This window comes from Mirounga angustirostris, unplaced genomic scaffold (assembly GCF_029215605.1).
Source record: "Mirounga angustirostris isolate CCGP_5_RB_7025 unplaced genomic scaffold, mMirAng1.0.hap1 SCAF_9, whole genome shotgun sequence".
In the NCBI taxonomy this organism is placed as follows: domain Eukaryota; kingdom Metazoa; phylum Chordata; class Mammalia; order Carnivora; family Phocidae; genus Mirounga; species Mirounga angustirostris.
Genome location: NW_026991717.1, coordinates 130,434,856 through 130,456,772, shown reverse-complemented (window position 1 = coordinate 130,456,772; position 21,917 = coordinate 130,434,856). Strand labels below are relative to the sequence as shown.

Below are 21,917 nucleotides of genomic sequence, written 5' to 3'. Positions count from 1 at the left end.
GCCAGCACGTGGCGCCCGCCCCCTCCTCCCCCTCGGCGGCGCCGGAGTCCACGGAGGGCGGAAGCCGGGCGAGCGCGACGCGGAGGCGGACTCCCACCGCCCGTTTCCTAGCAACTCCCGCCCCGCCCCATCCCGCCTGGCGTGGCGCGCCGGCGCCCGGAAGCGGGGACGGGCCGCCGTTGCCATGGCAGCGCGGCCGCCGCGCCCGACGCCGGCGGCGCCTGAGGGAAGCGCGAGCTGCGGGGCCCGCGTGGGCGGCCGGGAGGCGTCGCCGCCTCGCCTGCGTTCCCTCCGAGCGCGAGTCGCGGCCTCGCCGGAAGCCGCGGGGGCCCGCAGCTGCTTCCGAGTGTGGCCGGGCCTCAAGGTCGGTTGGCTGTGTCTCGCATCCCGGCCGTCTGGGCCGTTCGGCAGCCCGGAGACTTTCCAGCTTGTCTCGCGGGGACGGAGTTGGTCACCCCGGTCCGGTCAAGGCTGGGTGAATTGTTCTGGATTTGGAATCTCGTACCTTTTTTCTCCCCTACGCAAGAGAGGTATACACACACACAAATAAATACAGCCTAAAGTCCCAACCTTTTCCCTCCGGTGTCTCACCTGAAGGATCTTTAATCTTGGAAACAATATGCACAAAAAGGAGCAGCCTCCAAAATCAGCCTGTGAAAACAGCACTGGAAATTAAGTATCCTGTTTCTCGAGGGCCATTTTAAACTCTCAACGTCCATGCCTGGAAGGGTATTCTGGATTCTGGACTTGAATTTGCATTCTTCTAAATCCCTCTCTGCAATGAGCTGCGTTTGGACAATTCAGTTGTGGGGTATTAAATTTAAACATATATACCCCTCTAGCTAGTATTATGATTGCTCAGCTAAAGGACCCACAAAGACAAAGCCGCACGGTTCTCAGTCATTCTCTGGCTTGAGAGTATTTTTAACAGAGGCGGAGTCAGTCACGTGTCTGTGAGTTTAATCAAATTGACAAGGGCTCTGGGCAAGAAACGCTTGCTATCTAATAGTAAGACAGCATTAGGAACATGGAGATGCATTCTCTTTGGACTTACTTGAATCAGAGCTTCTCAAATGGAATCTTCACTTGCATATATTTTTCTCGATCTGCTGCAACTGGAAAATTTAAATCAAAATCCTATTTCTTACATTCATTTCTATGGTAAATGTGTCTAGGTTGAGATTATGCATTTTCTTGATCAACAAGGAAATGTGCAGCAATCACTATGAATTGAGCACCTTGCTGATTGAGCAACACTGGAACCTGCAGGCAAGAACGACCATAATCTTAGAATGAGAATCCTCCACAGTATATTTCACAAGCATTTTCACAGCTAACCTTTTTCCACTCCAAAGGATCACTCACTTGGAACTTCTTCTTTGTCAGAGTATTAAATCTCTTAGAAAATCGCTTTCACATACTTTTTAGTTTGAAAATATGATTGTGGTGGGACAAGTGCTCATATAATTTATATCTCTCTTTCTATTCTCTTACTCGTGGATCGTTTTTTCCCAGTATCAAAACGGAACCTTTAATTTGCGTGTTGGAGAGTAGAGGATAAATTCTGAAAGCTAAATGAGGGATCTGAAAATAATAGTTTCATGCTTAGCACTCTTGGGGGAAAAGAAAGAACCTATAAAGCTATGTGTACCAAATGACTTTTTTGTGCATCAGGCAAATCACTAAGATTATCTGCTTCAGATTTGGTAGTTTCAATGTTACAATAGCAGAAACAATAACAATGAATTTTGTAAGGAAATAGAAGCATTTCCAAAACTTGGTAGTTTTCATAGCATCTGATTATTCATTCATTTTCCGAAACTTTTTTACACAGAGCTTATTCATCTGTATGAGCCCAAACCAACTTGATTACAAGATACTGATAAGGGTCCACATATGCCTGGTGTGGCAAATAGAACTGACCAGATGAGCTGTTTAACTGGTTGGTTGTTCTCTGTAGATAAAGGTTTAGTTACACACGAGTTAGCCAAACCTTCACTCTTTAGACTTCATTAACCACTGTGGAGGGTTAAATAGACAGCAGAGGAACCCATAGGATTTATTGCGTACCCTACTCTGTTAATAACATTGGAATGTTAAGAACCTCACTAAATTTTTCCTATTATTTGCTAATGTGGAAATGATCTCCATACAACCATTCCAGTTGTTCCACGAGGTTTCTCTCTTCTCTTTTATGGTTATTGTTTCCTCAGGAACCGAATACAGGTTTCCCCCGAAGTAGGGTGTTTGTATGAAATCTTTTGTAAGCCGAAATGGCATAAAACAAAGAAGCAATTACCGCTAATTTATATGGAGAAATTTTGGAGTGTTCCCAGACCCAAAAAATAACCTCTCGTAGGCTTTTCTGATGCCTTAGGACACATCTCCCTAACGGATGCATAAAATAAATGGAGCAAAGCACAAATGCTCAGACCGAGGTCAAAACTATGAGGGCTTAATGCTGGGCTGCTGAATGTGATTTCCAGGGAAAGAGCTTGATGGGGCCCCTCTCACCGCTGGGGGTGTCCGCTGCCCACATAACAGTTTGCAGCAAAACATTGAAAGGTATTTTCACTTTTTTTTTTTTTCCCCTTTGGTAAAAGTGGAAATCATCTTCTGATTTCTTTCAGTTAACAAAAACAGGTACTAATGTAGATCTTTTGCAAAAGTGAAGTGGCGTAATGTGAACTTTTGAAAAGCGGGGGTACCTGTATTTATCAAACACCAGATCCATTCTGCACGTTCACCTTTTCCTCTTTTCCAAATAATCAGTGACCTTATGCTTTGCACATCTCATCGTTACTACCGACTACCAGCCTCTTATCTAATCCTGCATTAAACTCGATTTACTGTTTTATCTACACTATTTTAATCTTTTAGAGGCTTATCATAATATGGACTCCTTAATGAAATATTTTATCATACGAATAAACTAACCTTTCTCCATTTTCCAGATTCCTCTACTTTTGCTCATTTACCTATATACCTTTATCCTTCTTTAAATATTCATGTTTTCCAGTTTCATTTCTTATGCAACGAAATAAACCAAAATGCTTATCTTGTTACTCCAGAAATGACTGTGTTACCACAAAATGTGGAATGTTCTTGTTTAGTGCTTAATGTCTTAGTTTAGCTCTCCTGATCTCAGTAAAAAATTCATGCTTCTGTTGCTGGAAGATTTCCCCATCCTGACATCTTAAAATATTTCCTCCCATCAAGCTGCAAGGCCACCTAATATTCTCAGATCATTCCTTTGGATTTAAAGAGGCCATGTAGCATAGGAGTTAGTAGATAAGACTCTGAACCCAGGCCAGGACTCAGGTCTTGGTTCTAATGCTTCCAAGCTGTGTGACTTTAATCAAGTTTTTCTTAACCTCTCTGGGCTCAGTTTTCTCATCTGTAAAATGGAGATAACAGCAATTAGCTCATTGGATTTGAGGATTTTTAAGGATTAAAGGCATAATTCTTGTAACGTGCTTGGCATGTAGTGAATGCTCATGCATGTCTGCAGTGGGCATCACCATTGTTATTATTATCAATATTAAAATATTGTTTCCACTGTCACCAAATTAGTTCATTAAACTCTCCATAGATAGACAGTGTTCTGACAGGACATAAAACAGACATTCCGATGAAGGAGGGGAAAGGTGCAAGGAGAAGGGAAAAGTCCAGAGCATGCGCTAGCAGCTGGAGGGGGGCGCACATCGGTATCCTGGAAAGCTAAGGCACAGCATGGGCTCACTGGGCTCCGAAGGTGATAGAGTAGAATGAAAACTAGAGCTAACAGTTGAATGATATTCATAAAATTAGTCATGACATAGACAACACCACGAGAGAGATGATTTTTAAATATATATAAGATTGTGAGACCTACCATATAGAAAAAAATATGAAAAAGTGGGGAATTCTGACACATGCTAAAGACGTAAGACCTAGATGGGAAGGTTTGTTTGTTTGTTTTTTATCACTCGTGTTTCCCTGGCAGACATCAGAATCCACTGTAGAGAGTCTAGGCAGAAAGAAATTTATTCTAGGGTGATAAGTGGCTTCCAGACTTGGTTTTAGGGTTGAGGAAAATACTTGAGGCTGAGCTTCAGGAGCGACTCCCCACACAGAATTGGGCCATGGCAGAAGTTGCTTGCCTCTTGTGCCCCAGGAAACGCCTGCACAGTCGTGGCTGCCTGCTTGGGAGCCACACACCTCGGCCACCATCAGGAGTCTGCCACCATCAGGAAGCCCGCCAACAGGAAGTCTCCATGGCCGTGGCACCAGCAAGACAGATGCCCTCCTTTGACACCCACAAGGCTAGTGACCACACACTGATACCTCGGTGAACCCTGTGGAAGAAGTGCTCAATGGCTCCTGGGCCAGGCTTGCCAGTAGGAACAGTGGAACCCAGAGGCGAACCATGCAAGCGTCTAGTGAGAAGCTAAGTTAGATCCTGAATTTTGCTTCAAGGAAGTCTGAAAAATGAGTCTGTGGCATTCCCACCTCTGCAGGAGAGGAAGGTATATGAAAAGGAGGATGGAATGGCTGCTGAGCCCTAATCCACCTTGTCCTCGGTGGGCCACCCCTTTGGTGGTTAAAGATCCGTATGGTCTCTTCTTCCCAAATGTAAGCTACCAAATGAGAACGGTAACACCAGGCCTTCCCTAACGTTCAAATGCACTTGCCCTGTCCCTAAAGGGAGAGCAGTACTTCTCTGCATCCATCTCTGGGCAATGCTCATTTTCCCTTCAGCTCAGTCACAATCCGGTCTTGATGTCCCCACTACCTATGGGCTGACTTGTAAAGTTAATCATGCCCCGCAAAACCCTTCATTCAACATTGAAGGCAAAGATGAGGGAATAAAAAGAAAAGTGGTTAATATTTGTAAATGATACATGAACAGCAAGGGGAAAAATGACAAGCTACTACAGTCCTCACAGATGCATCACACCCCGGTCCACTGCAGGAGGTCTAGACACATAACCTGTTCCCTAGACCTCCATGAAACCAATCACCTGTTCCTTTTTCCAAGGCTCTTAAGTGTCTGGTTATATAGATCCATACTTTTGATTTCTCTCTTTCTATACAAACTGAACAACCAGAGGAATCGTTTCAAGTTCTAACCATTGGGAGAATTGTTGTTCCCCCACCTCTTAGTGAATCTGTAATGCTGGAGAAATCCAATATTGATGGAGCTTGCATATCATGTGGAACCTTCCCTTAAAAAAAAAAAAAAAACTCCCCCTGAGGGTCTACGTGTGTGTTGAAGGAGACGTGTAACAGGAGTAGGTGCTTTGGGGGTGTGACTCACCTACCAGTGCATCTTGGATCATCACAACTTGCTCAGACTCAATATGCTATATAGTGTACTACTTCCACTTAGGCCAACTTTGTGGATGAATGGATCCATACAACACCCAGTTCCTCACGGGAAGACTGGTCATGTGATCACTGGGTTTTCCATTAAAAAAAAAAAAGGTTCTTTGCCAAAGGATGTGGCTTTATTTCAAAATATTAAAATCCTCTGCTATGAACTTCCTACCACGGCTCTGTAAGCACCCTTACCCAAGTCACAAATGCTTTGCACGCTGTTAGATATTCTGGATCATCAGAGCCAAATTGCAGAACCGCTTGTATTGGATCAGCTCGAGAACTTTCTCTTGCTCTCATTTCCGCTCAAAACTGATAGCCCTATAGCTCACTTGGTAAATGGATCAGACACCCAAACACAGTGTGGCTTCCTTCCTTCAGAACCATCTACTATGACCAGAGTCTGGGAGGCTGCCACAGTCAAGAATCCTCCACTGGAGCCACCAGCCCCAAACCATAGTGGTCCTCTGAAAATCCTCATTGAAAAATGAAATGCCTCCATGACCATGCTTGCCAGAAAAACAGCAATAGGGCCTCTACTTCATTTTTGCCTTCCAAATTCTACCCGAGTGCTGAACCTACGTTATATCCATCATCCCAACTTCAAGAGAGTTCAAGAAAGGTAGTTTTAAGCTTTCCAGTCTCTGCTATGGGTTGAATTGTGTCCTCCACCCCCAATTCATATGTTGAAGTCCTAACCCCTTGTACCTCAGAATATGACCTTACTTGGAAATAGGGTCATTGCCGATGCAATTAGTTAACTTAAGATGAAGTCATTAGAGGGGCGCCAGTGTGGCTCAGTCGATAAGCATCTGCCTTCGGCTCAGGTCATGATCTCGGGGTCCTGGGATCAAGCCCCCCATCAGGCTCCCTGCTCCACGGGAAGCCTGCTTCTACCTCTCCTACTCCCTCTGCTTGAGTTCCCTCTCTCGCTGTGTCTCTCTCTGTCAAATAAATAAATAAAATCCTAAAAAAAAAAAAAAAATGAAGTCATTAGAGTGACCACTAACCCAATATAACCGTTATCCTTATAAAAAGGGGAAATTTGGACCCAGAGAGACACAAACAGGGAGAATCCCATGTGAAGCTGAAGGTAGAGCTCAGGGTTATGCTTCTACGAGCCAAAGAATGCCAGAGATTGCCAGCAACCGGCAGGAGCTAGAGGAGAGACTTGGAACAGACCCTTCCCTCACAGCCCTCAGAAGGAACCAACCCTGCCTACCAACAACATGATGTCGGACTTCTAGCCTCCAGAAATGTGAGACAATTCATTTCTGTCATTTAAGTTTTCCAGTTTGTGGAATTTTATTATGGCAGCCCTAGCAAGCTAGTATAGACTGTGTGGCCACCCCTATCTGTAATTTATGGTGTCCTTCTTGTGGCTTCTAAATGGGGCTCAGCAAGTCTTCTCACTGTTCTCGAGAAAAGTCCAGTCAGTATCTGCAGTGCTATTATTGATCATCCTGCAACATCCATCACTGGGGATTAAGCCCCCAAAAATATTTGGGGTGATGTAATTGTTTCATGAGTATCGTATTTTTTTTTTTAACGATTTTTCTTTTTTTTTTTTATTTGACACACAGAGAGAGAAAGCACAAGCAGGTGAAGCAGCAGGCAGAGAGAGAGGGAGGAGCAGATGCAGGGCTCAATCCCAGGACCCTGGGATCGTGACCTGAGCCGAAGGCAGATGCTTCACCGACTGAGCCACCCAGGAACCCCATGAGTAGCCATATTTTAACTCTGAGATGATTTAGCATACATTTAAGAGAATCCAGCCTACAACATTTCTATTTTATGTCGAGAAGGAATCTGTTCCTATTTGTTCATTTTCGTTCAAGAGAATTTAGCCTTGCGGTTAAACAGGTCAGTCTTGTTGCCCTAAATAAAAATTATAATTGTTTTAGGTTTCTGGTTTCTAGATTGAAATCTTTCTACATTTATACAAAGTTTTAGAACATTTAAGAGTACTTAAGACTCAACATAGTTGGGGCGCCTCAGTGGCTCAGTTGTTAAGCGTCTGCTCCGTGGGGAGCCTGCTTCTCCCTCTCCCACTCCCCCTGCTTGTATTCCCTCTCTCGCTGTGTCTGTCTCTGTCAAATAAATCAATAAAAAATCTTAAAAAAAAAAAAAGACTCAACATAGTTACAAGGTTATAGTAATAGTTATAAGTTACATAAATATAACTAGAGTTGTAAAATTCTACATAGCTTATTAGATTTACAAGAATTATACAAACACTTTCCCAAGTTAAGAGAGACACCTGAGTGACATTAAAAGGAAATCTAATACAAATATATACATGCACTTAAAAATGCTTCAAGGTGTTTTAACTGAATTTATTAAAGCCTCCTGAAGAGTGTTAAATATAGAATAATAAGATTTGTAAGTTAAATCCAAGACGGGGCTTGGCAAACTTTCTGTAAAGGGCCAGGTGTAAATATCTCAGGCTTTGTGGGCCCTGTGGTCTCGGCTGCAGATCTGTGACTCTGTCATGGATCCTAGCACAGAAGTAACCACAGACAGACACTATGTAAATGAATAGGTATGGCCGTGTTCCAGTAAAACTTTACTCACAAAAACAGGCAGCCAGCCAGACTTGGCTCACAGGCTGCAGTTTGCCAACCTCTGATTTAAGAGATTAAGGATCTTTAAATGTATAAGTTTTTAAATTTACGACTTCCATAAGTCAAATATTAATTATAAAAACAATATAACCACTGAATAATCTTCTCTGTGCATAAAAGCCACCTTCAAATGTATCATAAAAAGTCACATTGAAATGAGCTGGGTGGCACTGGGAAACAATGTCATGTAGCAGAAAGAGGATGAATTTTGGAGTTTGACACCTAGTTTCCAGTCCTAGCTCTGTTACTCCAGTAGCTACACTATTTGGAGAAAATCATTTAGCACTGGATCTTTGTAAAGACAGTATAATCGTCATTGGACCTATACTCATTAAGTTGTGATACTCAAATGAGACCTTACATAAAAGTGTACATTGAAACTAGAAAGTGTCTTTCAAAAATAGAGTATTACAGCCAAAGGATAAATGCATTTGCACATGTTTGTCCACAGAGTCTATCAAGAATTTTGAATAATTTCTTACCATATTTACCACTTGAAAAATTTTCATCTTGGTTGTAACTAATCTATGCTATCCTGCTCATCAGAAATTGAATTAATATAATACTCAGAAATTTGTCTCTTTAACATGGAAAATATTAAATAGGCATTTTATAATTTCAACAGATTCACCATCGCTTCTTTCTAAGGCCAACTTCTTTCCCAGGAAAAGCCCAATTTTTAAATTTCGTTCATGCTTTTGTGTCATACTTTGCTGTATAATTTTAGAGCTAGCAGGAATCTTTGAGATCATTCCATCAATCCTACAACTGTTTACAGATGAGGATACTGCAGATTTGATGGGCTTGCCAAAAAGCACACTATTAGGAGAACATTTATAACTTAATTATCCTGTAAATGAAAGCTCAGAACCAGTCATGATGGACCCTTTGTATTTGTAGGACCTGTTTGGTGCATATGTTCCAAACCTTACACAAATAATGTATGACTAGAAGGGATGCCTAAGTGATCTACACTAAGGGTGCATAGTAACGGTCCTTTCAACGTCTATTTAAGTGAACTATTTGGAATCATATGTGCAGAAAAAATGATCACTCATTCCTCTGGGTCTTTATTTTTCTCATTTGTACCGTAATTCCTCAGTAGGTTTCCTAGGATATATTGATAGAAGAAACTAGTAAACGTATCAACTCTAACCTTCTTTTTCAGTGTTTGTCCACAGGTGGTTTGCCCATTTAGTTTACTACTTTATTTAGTATCATCAGCTCCCTGTAAGAAATACCACTGAGGAAGATTGTCTAAGGTAGATGTTTTCATGATGGCATTGAGAAGCATTAATAGAAGTTAAATGTAGAAATCCCAGCATGCTAAGTTTACAACTGTAAAATATAATTTCCTTCCAAGCCTTTTCAGATCTGGAAGGTTGAGGATGGTTCGTTAAACTCAAATATTTATGTAGTTTTGATAGTCTCAGAAAAAGGAACTTACTTTCACTCTTTCTTTTATCATAATCTTGTTACAGAGTTTACAATGCAATCTACTAAACGGGGTTTTCCTCAATGCAGGGGACAGAGGTCTCACACAGACATGCACTAGTAGGATCAGCATGGATTTATGGTGGGAGTGCATTCTTTCTCACCAAGTTGCCATCCAGTATTTTCTATTCGTATAGAATACATATATGTATCACTGGTTTGTGGTATAATTGGCATTATGCTTATATATTGTTGTGTAACCTGTTTTTGTCACTTAATATGGATGCATTCTCTGATGATTAAGTGTTCTTTTGCGGCATGATATTTAATGGCCACTTGGTACTCCATCAACCAGATGAACCATCATTAATTTACCCACTCTACTGTTGGACATTTGTGTTTCCAATTTTTCACTGTTATAAATAATGTGGTGATGAATATCCATGTACATAAATCTTTGTTTCCCGTTCTGATCATTTTTGTAAGATAAATTCTTTGACATAAAATTGCTGGTCCAAGGAAAGTGAATATTTGTAAAACTCTTTGTACATAATGATCACGATAATACCATTTATTAGACTCTCTACATGCTGGGCACCGTGCTATAATGAGCATAATCTCATTTAATTCTCACAATAAATTTATGAGATAAGTAGTATTGATATCCACATTTTTTTCAAGGAAACTGAGGCTCGTGCCCAGAAAATGATTAATACATGACAGCAGTCGGCAGACCCAGCATTTGAGCCCCGGTCTGTCTGTCCAACTTCAAAGCTAATAGTCTTTATCCTTCCACTATATTGCCACTCCCATATTGTCAAGATATCTTCCAAAAAAGATTATTACAATTTAGATCTCTACCAGCAATATATGAGTGTGCCTATTTCCCCGTGCTACTGAGGATTCTTTGATTATGAGGGAAGCTGAACAAATTTTCTTCATGTTTGTTGGCCGTTTGTGGATTGTCTGTTCACGTCCTTTGCATAGAATCCATGTCTGAAATCTTTCCTTTTGAGAGTCAGATGATCTGAATTCTAATCACAGCTCTACCCCTAATTAGCTATGCGATGTCAGGAAAAAATCACTGCAGAGTTCTAAGTCTCCATTTCTTCTTGTGGAAAATGAGGTGGTTAAATTAAATAATCTCGTGGGCCATCTCTCAAGTTTTGTGATTCCATCTGTTGGTCCCCGCATCACCTGTCCTTGTCCGTGGGCAATGTGGGAGGAAGTAGGTGGTCACCTATACCGGATGTCTTCTTTTACGTATTTAAGGAAGCCTCTACTCCAAAACATCTTTCCCAGCCCCTGGGATTCATGTGCCTGAAATCCCACCCTTCATTTTGTGGGGCTCTCCTTCTTCATTCTGCCAAGTCTCTCCTTCCTGCTTCAAGGTGTCCTATTCTTTGGCTTCATTGGCATCCCTCTCTGATGGCTTGCTTCTGCTCACATTCCTTGTCAGGTTTCTCCCCGCATTTCCGCAAAATGTTGGGATTCCCTGGGTTTGCCCGTGGCTCACTGCTCTTTTAATTAGATCCCTCTCAGCCATCATGATCCAGATGGGGTTCCTAGAACATGCCATGACTCTCTTGCATCCAAACCTTTGAACATGTTATTCTCTCTCCCTGGAGTGCTCTTTTCTTCCTTTCTTTACTAAACGGAGTCCACGTGTGTCTTCTGGAAAGCAGCCTGGCTAAGACTTGATACATGGGCTTGGAGTCAGTCACGGCCAGGTTCTACCATGTATTAACCACGTGACCTTGGATAATTTATGTATCCTTCTTAACCTTCATTTCCTCATCTGTATAATGGGAGGAATGATCGTATCTCCCACTTAAGACTGTTGTGAGAAGGACGTGAGAGAACGAACGCAAAGCTTGGCCCGTGATGCTAGATGTTTTGAGCTTTCACGGCACTTAATGTGTACGTCTAGCATAACATTTAACATACTGCATTCTGAATATTCATTGTTTTATCTCCATTCGTTAGCACGTGTCTAGCACACTGTAGGCACTTAGCAGCTGTTTATTGGGGGGAATAAATGAATCACATTGCAAATACCTTTAGGAAAATTTTTTGTGGTGGTTGTTTCATTTTATATTGTTTTGCTAGTTTATTTATTTGTTTGTTTTACTAACACCCTATCAAGAATTGCTTTCCAACCTGACATTTAAGGAAACAAGATTAATGCCCTGAAATGATTAGAAGGTTTAGGAACAAGGATGCCCAACCCAGACAGACAGAAGGGTTCCAAATAGGGAGGTAAGAATATGTTGAAGACAAATTTTACAGCTCTGTGCTTTCACGGTGGCTACTCCATGAAGATACCCTAATCCCCCCTCACTCCAGCAGAACCTTCGGCCATGTAAGTTCTTCATGGGCAGGTTCAAATCCACCCATACCTAGAGATATCTTGTGTTACCTGTTTATCCCTGAATGTCTCAACACAGCTTCACAGAGCAAATGAGCAATAAAATATCTCAAACCAGATATCATCACTAAAATAGAAAAAAAATAATATAAAAAAGAAAAAGCAAACATATTTGGGAAATGTACTGGCTGGGGAGGTGGCCAGGGGCTAGAGATAGCAGAAAAACCAAGGAGAAGTGGATATGAAAAGAGAGAGGTCTACAGGCTTATTGAAAATTGAGATGTCTTTGGGGAAAGAAAAATCAATACGGGCTATGAATCTTTTAGTATAGACTCATGGTGAAAAGCATCCCAGCAGTTTGTGTGTGTGTGTGTTTTTAAGGATTTAAAAATAATTATCTATGCACATTAGCTGGTGTTTCTTTAAAGGGAAAAAAAAAAAAAAACCCTCACAAGTACCGTATTTCAAAAAGATTTTAAAATAGCAAAATTGCCTTCTGTGTGCAAATGGATGCCTGATTCCTCCCTAACGTGCCCCACAGGTTTATCATCAGTTCTGAGAGCCTCAGACATGGGGTCCTCATTCATCAATTCTGGGACCCACACTAAATGCCTGGTCAGTTTTACAGAAACAACATCTACCTTCCCTCACACCCCTCCACAATTCCCCAAACCCAACCAATCTTTCTAATGCCTTTAGAGAGTGGCGTGTATTTTGTTGAGTTATGCCCTAGAAACACAATGCCCTTTACTTATCTGTTGCCTCCCCATCTCCCCTGTGGTTTTCATTAGGTCTTCGCTGTCAATGACCCTTCAAGACTGCACATTACCAATACCTTGAGTGCAAACTCAAGGCATTCAGGCAAGATGAAGAACAAAGAGAGTACACTGGTGGAGACAGGTAATCTACAGGACACACAGGACTAAATTTGACTTGAGAAATCAAACCTCATGACTAGTCAAAGAATTACTCACAATATGGAAAGATATAGCCCAGCCGTCTGGATGTTTCTATTCTTTATGAGTGCACACGGAGTGACATATGCTTTTGACATTTGATACAAGCATTTTCAAAAATATTTTTCTTTTGCTAGTTTCTAGTGTTTCCCCCTCCATCTTGATCCACTTTGGATGATTACTTTTTAAAATGTTAAAGAAAATAGATGTCAGGATGAGTTTGAAAGGGACCAGAGGAAACGCACCCCTTTGCCTCTGTCTAGAATTCCCTCTTCCTCTCGATGTCACGAGCATCTACTCATCTTGAAGACCCAGCTCAAGGACCAGTTCCTGGGAGAATTGCTCCCTGACCCTGCAATCTCTGTCAGACACGGCTCCTCTGAGCTTCTGGAAACTTCTCTAGCCTCTACGGCATCATCTTCTCTAGTAGACTGCAAAGTTCTGGATGGAAAGTACCAGACTTTTCCTATCTCTATCCCCAGTGGAGTACCTCACCCAATATTTATTAAATAAACCATCAAAGGAATGAATGGATGGATGGATGGATGGCTATACAGAGAAGGAAAGGTTAAAAAAAAAAAAAAGTGGCAGGTGGTAAGCAAGTTTCAGAAAGTGAGAAGTAAGAGAGCCAGCACTCATTCAAACAATTTATACATGAAGTCCTGAAGTGAAATCCATTTTTCAGCCTCCACTGAGAGATCTGTTATACAGATTTTTGCCCCAAGTATGTATCAATTCTGAGTAAACCACAGTCCCAGTTAAAACTGTGAAATGAGGAAGAACTGTGAGCTACATTCAAACATACAGTTATAACAGCTTGTTTTAAATACAGTGATAGCTGTGTTTTTCAGAAATTTACCCTAGAAAACAAGTCCGAGGAAAAATCTATTTCTGTTATTTTTAAGTGTTAATATTCAAATGTGTGCATTATCCCACACTGAAGCACATGCATCTGAGTGATCTGTGGCCGTGGAAAAAGCTTGCGTAGCAGGAGTGAAAGCTGACTTGCTTGGTGGTGGTTTTGAGCACTAAAACTTTAGTTTTGAAAACTAAAGTTTTCCTTCCCCCTTCTCCCCACGCCCCACAAAGGTTTCCTCTACTTTCCAGTCTCCTAGAACTTGTAAATTCCCTTCGAAAAACGCCAGGTTTTTTGTTTTTTGTTTTTTGTTTTTTCTTTTTTTAAGGTTGGCATTACATTTCTAGGAACTATTCAATTGCAGATGAAGTTCAATTAAATTAACTTTTATTAGCTACTAAGGAACAAGGCCCTAGAGACCCACTATCATACACATCACCTTTGTACTGGTTCAAGGGGAACAGGTAAGTGTTGACAAGATAAGGTGCACGAAAGGCCTCATCCGTCCCTCTCATCACTGTTGGAATATCCCTCCTCTAATGCAGAGCTAATCATACCGCTCCCTACCCCCTCAAATGCTTCCCATGACTCTGTCTCCTACAGAATAAATACCAAATTCCATAATGAAAAGGTGTTTATCTAACTTATCCAAACAGGAATGCCCACTGCCCCACCCCCACCTCACCCCAACACCCCCACTCAGGGAGCAAATTCTCTCAAGCATTTTTTTTCACCAGAGAGAGAGCATAGAGACCATACTGGTTGATTAGAGATAGCTCTTCTTTAAAAAATCTGAAAGAGTTCGTAAAATCAGAGTGACAATCAAAAGGGATTCTTGCAAAATTTCTTAGAAAACTATGGCGGATCTCTATACACGATTACTGAACAGCGTGTTAACAAACTTCCACTGAAACAAAGCACGTAACTGACATGATCTATGGTGTTCTACTGCGCAACTGTGGTGTTGACCATCCCATCCTCAGCCAGCATCCTCTGTTTACATGGTCATTGTTCTTTGCTCTCATCACTGCTGTTCACTTCTGGAAACCTAAGTATGTCCACGTGAGATCTGTCATCTTCTTGTATTCTCAAACTATCTCATCTGTAGTTCCTCAGACCTTAAAACTCAGTCTTCCTGCCTCATCTCCAGAGGGTGCATCAACTACCATGAATACACTTGATCTTGATCATACACTCTTATTTTTTATTGTTCTTGATTCTGGAAAATTCCCATGAGGCACTGAAACAGCAGGTCCTGCCTTACAGGATCTGGGGACAACGGGTTTGGCCAGAGTCCGGTGTTTGGGCATTTCATGCCTGTTGCCCCTGGGCCACGTTACCAGGCCTTCAAAATCTCTCAATACTTGCTTCTTCCCACTGCTCCCTCCCATCTGCCATTGCCTCCCTCTTCATGCAACTGCCCTTGGGCCCATCAGCACGATCATTTCTGCTGTTCCACATTTATATCTATAATGAGAACCACTTCCTGAGGGCTTGTTATGTGTCATGTGCTTTTAGGAAGGCAACGGGGTGGGGGGTAGATTTAGACTGAGGTTTAAATTTGGGCTCTATCACCTAATACCCCGGGGACCTTGGGCAAGTCTTTTGGAGCTTTTGGTTTCACCTTTTAGAGCTTTCATTTCCTTATCCAAGGAAAGGAAATAACAGCTACTCATGATATTGGGATATATATGTATTTATGTGTATGTTTTATAAAATTGTATATGTGTGTGTGTGTGTATATATATATATATATATATATATATATATATATATATATATATGTATATAAAATTGCTCATCTCTTCCCTTCATGTTTAATGTCTTTGCTTTTACCGTTTCTTCCTTATTCTGGAATGCTCTTTACCTCCCATCCTCCACTTATCAAAACCCTACTCATATTTCAAAGTGTAGTTAAAACACCACCTTTTCTAAGAAGCTTTCTGAAACCTTGCATATTGATTTCCCATGGTTTCCACCTCTCCCTCTTTATATATTTTGTGACCTGGGTTTTCCAGGGTCCATAGACCTGATCTAATAACAGAGCCACAACAGTCCCCACCAGCTTTTCTCCAGTTCTGTCCCTGCAGCTGCAGGAACATCTCCACCCAATTCCTTTTGCCCAACTACTTCTTGCCTCAAGGAAACATTTTATAACACCTCAGACAACCTTGACCCTAACCTCTTTGTATTTTCCCAATTCTTTGTACTTTTCCTTCGCAGCACTTACACAATGAAATAATCATTTATACAAGTATGTGTTAACATCTGTTTGCGCCAAGCAGACCAGAAGCCATTTGGGGCAGGGGCCAGTATCTGACTGCTTGGTCTAGTCCAGTGCCTGGCACATGGGGGATGCCCAGCAAAGTGGGGTCATAACTGAACACAGGCTCCATGGGGGCCTCAGGCTTTTTCATCCGCAGTTAGCCCTGCCCTCCAGGCTCTTCCATATTACTCCCCTCCTGTTCTGCCAGCCATGATGCCACCAGTTGCTGGGAGGGCAACACTGCTCACACCTGCCAGAGAGAAGTCTTTCAAAGGACCTTCTATCTCCTGAGGCTGCCAGGACGCCACTGAGGATCACAATGGCAGACACACATTGTCCTCTCATATGTCTTCTTTGATCCAGCTCTGGCTGGACTGTCCAACTGCTCAAAACCATGGGTCTGTGCCATGTCCATAGGCATTCCAACCACAACCCAAGTGGGAGGCAAAATGGTTGCACCAGCAAGGAACCAATGTGACCTTGAGCACTGGATATCCCATGGACATGCGACTGATGGAGAGATTGCGTCCACTCGGGCCTCACCTCTTAAGACTCAGGATGTGACTAAAGGCCATATTGCACTGAACCTGTCTCTTCTTCTCTGATCTGGAAGCACTGACTTTGCAGCCATGTTATACATCGCCCTGCTAGCTCCTCTTAGAGTGACTTCTTCCCCAAATGCCTCTCGGTTCACTGGGCATATAGCCTTCTGCAGGTGGCACTTGCAGGCACTCTGAAACATTGTCTGTTTTCCTGACACACAAGCACAGCACTTGATATGCTTGCTGTTTTATTCCAATCCTCATATCTATCTCCCCTAGATTTTAAATTCCTTTAAGAAAGCTACTGTATCTTCTTTGTCTCTGCATCTCTCTCTCTCTCTCCCTCCCCACCATCTCCTGCCCAGCATCTAGCCCAGGCTTTACACATACTAGTTGCTTAATAAATATTTGTTACGTGGATGACTGAACCAACAGATGAGTAGTCATCAAGGGAAAGCAGGCTGGACAGAGATCCGTAGAGTCCATGTGAAACCCAGGAGGGCACCGAGGGAAAGGGGAGCGCCGCAAGCAGAGGCGATGCCTCTTCTATCTGACAGCCGAGTCTGTGTCTGAATGTGCTCCTCATTCCTCTTGTTCCTGGTGATGAAAAGAAAGGAAGGAAGCAGTAGATCTCTGCCTTAGATGGCTTCTGCAAAAATCAATACTTTCTGTTTACAAATTATTTCCTTTCCACTTATGTATAGGTCTTTCAAAGAGAAAAAGAAGTAAAGAGGTGAGGGAGAACCTGAGACCTATGGCTGGGGAGAGGTCAATGCGGACTAGCCGGATTGGTTGACCGGATGTTTAGACTAGCTGACATCACTCCATGTCCCACAAGATCAGGTTCCAAGGCTTTCACTCTCCTGATGTAGGCACACGTTTTTCTTGAGACTGAATCTTTTAGAAAATACATTTGTCTAGGATGGTAGCTATTTTTTGAGCCCGTGTTTGCATGCACAGTCGTTCCGTTCTACTAGACACAGTTTACCGCCATTATGCAATAAGTCTTTCACTTCTTCAGAAACATATCATCTATTTTTACAGTTCCCACTCTCTGCGGTGAATGTTAAAGGCCCAGAAGGAGCGTGCTTAGAAAGTAAGGATCTATGATCCAGCCACGCTGGTGCTCAGGGCTCCAGCATGTGTCTCCTTCATGCTTTTGCAGGTGACACGGATGGTGGGAACTTATTTAACTTATACTTGACCTGAGTTTCCTAATTAGAACATGGTCTTTGTCTCATTAAAGTGGGCATTCTTTATGGCTGAAGGCTTCAAGGTTTGGATTTCTATACAGCAGAAAAAATAAATTTCTCCTCCCTATCCCTCCTTTTTTTTTTTTTTTTTTTTTTGTTAAACACTGAAATTAAACTCTGTTTTCCACTGGCTGCAGCACTTACCCCCAGCAAGATGCTCTGATTCAGAAGCTAAGCCTATTTCTGAAAAAAGGACACAAAAATAACATCTTCAACATCGAGTGTATTTGAATTAATGCGTTGTGTTTCTTAAACCTTTGGGGAAATGGAAGTCCTGAAATTAAAACAGTGAACTATGAGTCCTATCTGGCCTCAGCCATCCTCCTGATTTACTGCGGGTGCTTACACCTTAGTCTATGCCTTATGGTTCCCCATCTGAAAAAAGAGGTGCCAGATTTCAAGGTAGGTAATGATCTGACATAAATTCTCAAGCACAATAATGTTCTTTCTCTGTTGGGGCAAAAATAGGACATATATATGGGAAGAAGGACTGAAAATGTGACCCTAATTTCTCATAGAATTCCACAGAACCTTCTCAAACAGTGTCATAATCCTATCCACTGAAGGAAGAAGGTTTAGGGGAAATACAAATTATCCTTGACATTCGGATTTACTGCTCCTGGTTTCAAACATTCGAGTGCGTCACTCTCCATCTCTGCAACGTGCTTGGCGATCCCCTGGCATTTCTAACATTTTAACACTCAGTTTGGAAGAGGAGGTTGCATTACAAAATTTGTCTCACGAGGTATGCAAAATTTAGCTGCTTGTAATTCATTGCCCCTCCCTATTGATCCTCTAGACTCTTCTCCCTCTCCAGGATGGATTCAGAACCTCATGATCCAGCCCAGAGATGTCCAATAAAAATGTGTGTGCCATCCTGGAGTGAGAGGCACAGCATAGGGAACGTAACCAATGACAATATGATAGTGTTGTACAGTGACAGATGGTGGCTGCCCTTGCGGGGAGCATAGCGTCAGGTATAAACTTGTCGAATCACTGTGTGGTACCCTGGAAACTCATGTTAACACCATGTGTCAACTACGCTCAAATAAAAAGTTTTCCAAAAAATTCGTGTGCCACAGAGATAATTAAAAATTTTGTAGTAGCCACATCAAAAACAGTAAAAAGAGGGGTACCTGGGTGGCCCAGTCAGTTTAGCATCTGCCTTCGGCTCAGGTCATGATCCCGGGGTCCTGGGATCAAGCCCTGCATCGGGCTCCCTGCTTGGTGGGGAGATGGCTTCTCCCTCTCCCTCTGCCTCTCTCCCCTCTGCCTCTCTCCCCGTGCTCCTGTGCGCTCTCTCTCAAATAAATAAATAAAATCTTCAAAAAAACCCAAAAACAGTAAAAAGAAAGAGGTGAAATTAATTTTAATAATGTATATAATATTTAATACTATAGCCAAAAAAATGATCATCTCAACATGTAATCAATACAAACATTTTAATGTGATATTTTACATTCTTTTTTTTATGCCATGTCCTGGAAATCCAGTGTGTATTTTTTACCCTTACGGTGCATCTCAACTCAGACACACCACATTTCAAATGTAAAACAGTGGCCTGTGGCTCGTGGCTACCTTCTTGGGCAGCATAGATGTGGCTCGTGACTGCAGAAAGTTCTGTTGGACAGCACATACCTAGTCCATTCATGAGGATTTTTATCTAGAAAGGCGTCTTTCTGCAGAAGGCATCACCTGTCATTTTTACTCTCCAAAGAGCCTTAGGCAGTGTCTTTCTAGTCAGCAGAAGAACAAGAAAGCCCACTTCTGACTATTTGTACCTGTTTTTCCTCAGGGCTCCAATTACACTATGGTTCCCTGAAAGCAAAGAAAACCCAGTCAGATGCTCTCCCCTCCTCCGCCCCCGAAAGCACCTGTGCTTCCCGCCTCTCCCTCACTGCCTCTTGAACCTTCTCAGATGGAATGAATTTGTGTCTCATTCCTGCTGGAGGAGGAAGCCCCGACTGTAGTGTTTGCCAGCTCGTGTGGTGTAAAGACCCCTGCTCTGGACGGCGATCGCAATCCACCAGCGTGGCACATCTGATCACCGAGGTGGGGAGAGATGCTCGCTACTCACTGGTAGGAGATGGTCCACCCCCTCACGGGAGCGCAGTGAAGTGTTTCTGGAATTCTCCCATTTTCCAGAACCTAGAGCATGTATATCACAGAATATCCTCCCCACGCAAAGCAAAAAGTGTCCCAAGGCTTCCATGTTTGGGGTAAAAGTGAGATTTTAAGCATAGTTGAATTTAGTAAGGAGGCTCACAGCTTAACAGAATATATAGAGAAGATCATCAATGTATCATCTATTCCACATCCGTTCTCATAATTAACAATACAGATCTAATCATGATTAGATCTGTTGAAATGTAGCTGAAAGTGATAAGCAAGGTATGTCAGACAGAGGAAGACGAGGACTGTATGCCATCATTCATATGCAGAATCTAAAAAAGTTAAGCCTGTAAAAAAACAGAGAGCAAGTGGCAACCGGGTGGCTCAGTCTGTTAAGCATCTGCCTTCAGCTCAGGTCAGATCCCAGGGTCCTGGGATCGAGCCCCGAGTCAGGCTTCCTGCTCGGCAGAGAGTCTGCTTCTCCCTCTCCCTCTGCTGTTCTCCCTGCTTCTGCTCTCTCTCTCTCCCTGTCTGTCAAATAAACAAGTAAATAAAATCTAAAAAAAAAAATTAAAAGAAAATAAAACAGAGTGCAAGATGGTGATTACCAGGGGGTGGGTGGGAGTCAGAGCGACGGTGTTTAAGGCAACAAACTTGTAATCCATAGTATATAAGCCACAGAGATCTCATGCACAGTATAATAAATATAGAAAATAACATTGTACTCTAATTATGTACTGTGATAAATACCACTGCGTGGGCAATCATATAATAATATAAAAATGGATCGACATAACATTCTGTAGACCTTAAACTTCCACAATGTTACATGTCAAATGTATTCAATAATAATAATAAAAAAATGTGCTGCAGGTGTGATCAGCTTTCATTATCACCTTTTCCTTCTGGTCAGGTGACAACTATACTACCCATTGTTCGATAGAAAGAAACAATATCAAATATAGAAAGAGCTTGAGAATTTATCTGAATTTCTTGTTGACTCATTCTTCCAGGAAAAAAAAAAAAATGAGTGTCCTTTGCGTGGCTGAAATAAATGGTATAAAGGCAACGTAGTCCATCTTAAATGGGACCCTAAGTTATAGTCTGAACTACCTATGACAAGCCGTAGGATCTGGGGCAAACCCTTTGAAACTATGCAGGGCCTCATCTTCCTCAACTATAAAACTAGGGGCTGGACTAGCTCAGTGTTTCCCAGATTTTAGTCATTCTCATATACGACCACCACTATTTTTGTCATTTCTATATGTCACCGGCACTATTATTTTCTCTGCATTTTTCTTAAAACAACTCATCTCTTTTTACTTAACTACCAAGCCTTTTCCTAAGTAGTAACATCTATAAAATCATAGCCTCGATTCACTAGTTATTTTTTTTCTAATACACATTGATACACAAACCTGAGTGTAAATGTAACCATGGCATGTGTACCTCCTAAAATCATCTTGTGTGCCGCATGTGATCTCTGTGGGTCCCACAGCGTTGTTGGCTTGCAAGCCAAGTCATAATTTCAGCCACTTGAGTGCTCGCTGTGGAAATTTCAGGATTGATTCATATTGCGGTGACACTTGTCAATCAAGATGAGTGAAGCTAATGGCTCATCCAGCTATACCGTTGTCCAGGCCTCTCATTAGAGATCAAAGGTGGTTTGAGACTTCTATTCTGAAATATATTTGCTCCTGCACCAATATAACTTTCTCGTTCCATCAAGCAGCAGAAAGAACTGATAAAAAATTTAAATGAACGCATTTTGCATATAATATTTTGTCTCTCACTATTAAGCTCAGTAAATAGGTTGAAATCTGCATATAAATCACTTATATTTGCCTGCTTGTCTCTATGGGGGTTGCAGCGATGGTGCTTTAAATATCAAGTGAAATCTTTACGAGATTGCCGGGCACGGGAGAGACTATAGAACTATTTTTATTAAAAAAATTACGAATTAGAAAGCAGGACTTTCTTTAGAGTTGATGCTTCAATAATTTCAACCAGATGAACCGTTGTCAACAATTTGCATTTAAAATATAATTAATTATGTTAGTCTGCCTGTTATTATACTAGGAAATTGAGATACCATACATGTTTATGATAGGAAATTTCTCAATTGTCTTTTTTAATCCACTATGAAGC

General features: G+C 41.8%; 1 long non-coding RNA gene across 1 annotated transcript in view; it reads right to left on the bottom strand.

The window, feature by feature from the left end:
• The window catches only part of LOC135361641 (uncharacterized), a 42,406-nt gene extending 41,796 nt beyond the window's left edge, over nt 1–610 (bottom strand). Inside the window, exon 1 of the long non-coding RNA XR_010405299.1 lies at nt 592–610. This is a non-coding gene — a long non-coding RNA (uncharacterized LOC135361641). The remainder of the gene's footprint in view (nt 1–591) is intronic.
• Between the last annotated feature and the right edge of the window lie 21,307 nt (nt 611–21,917).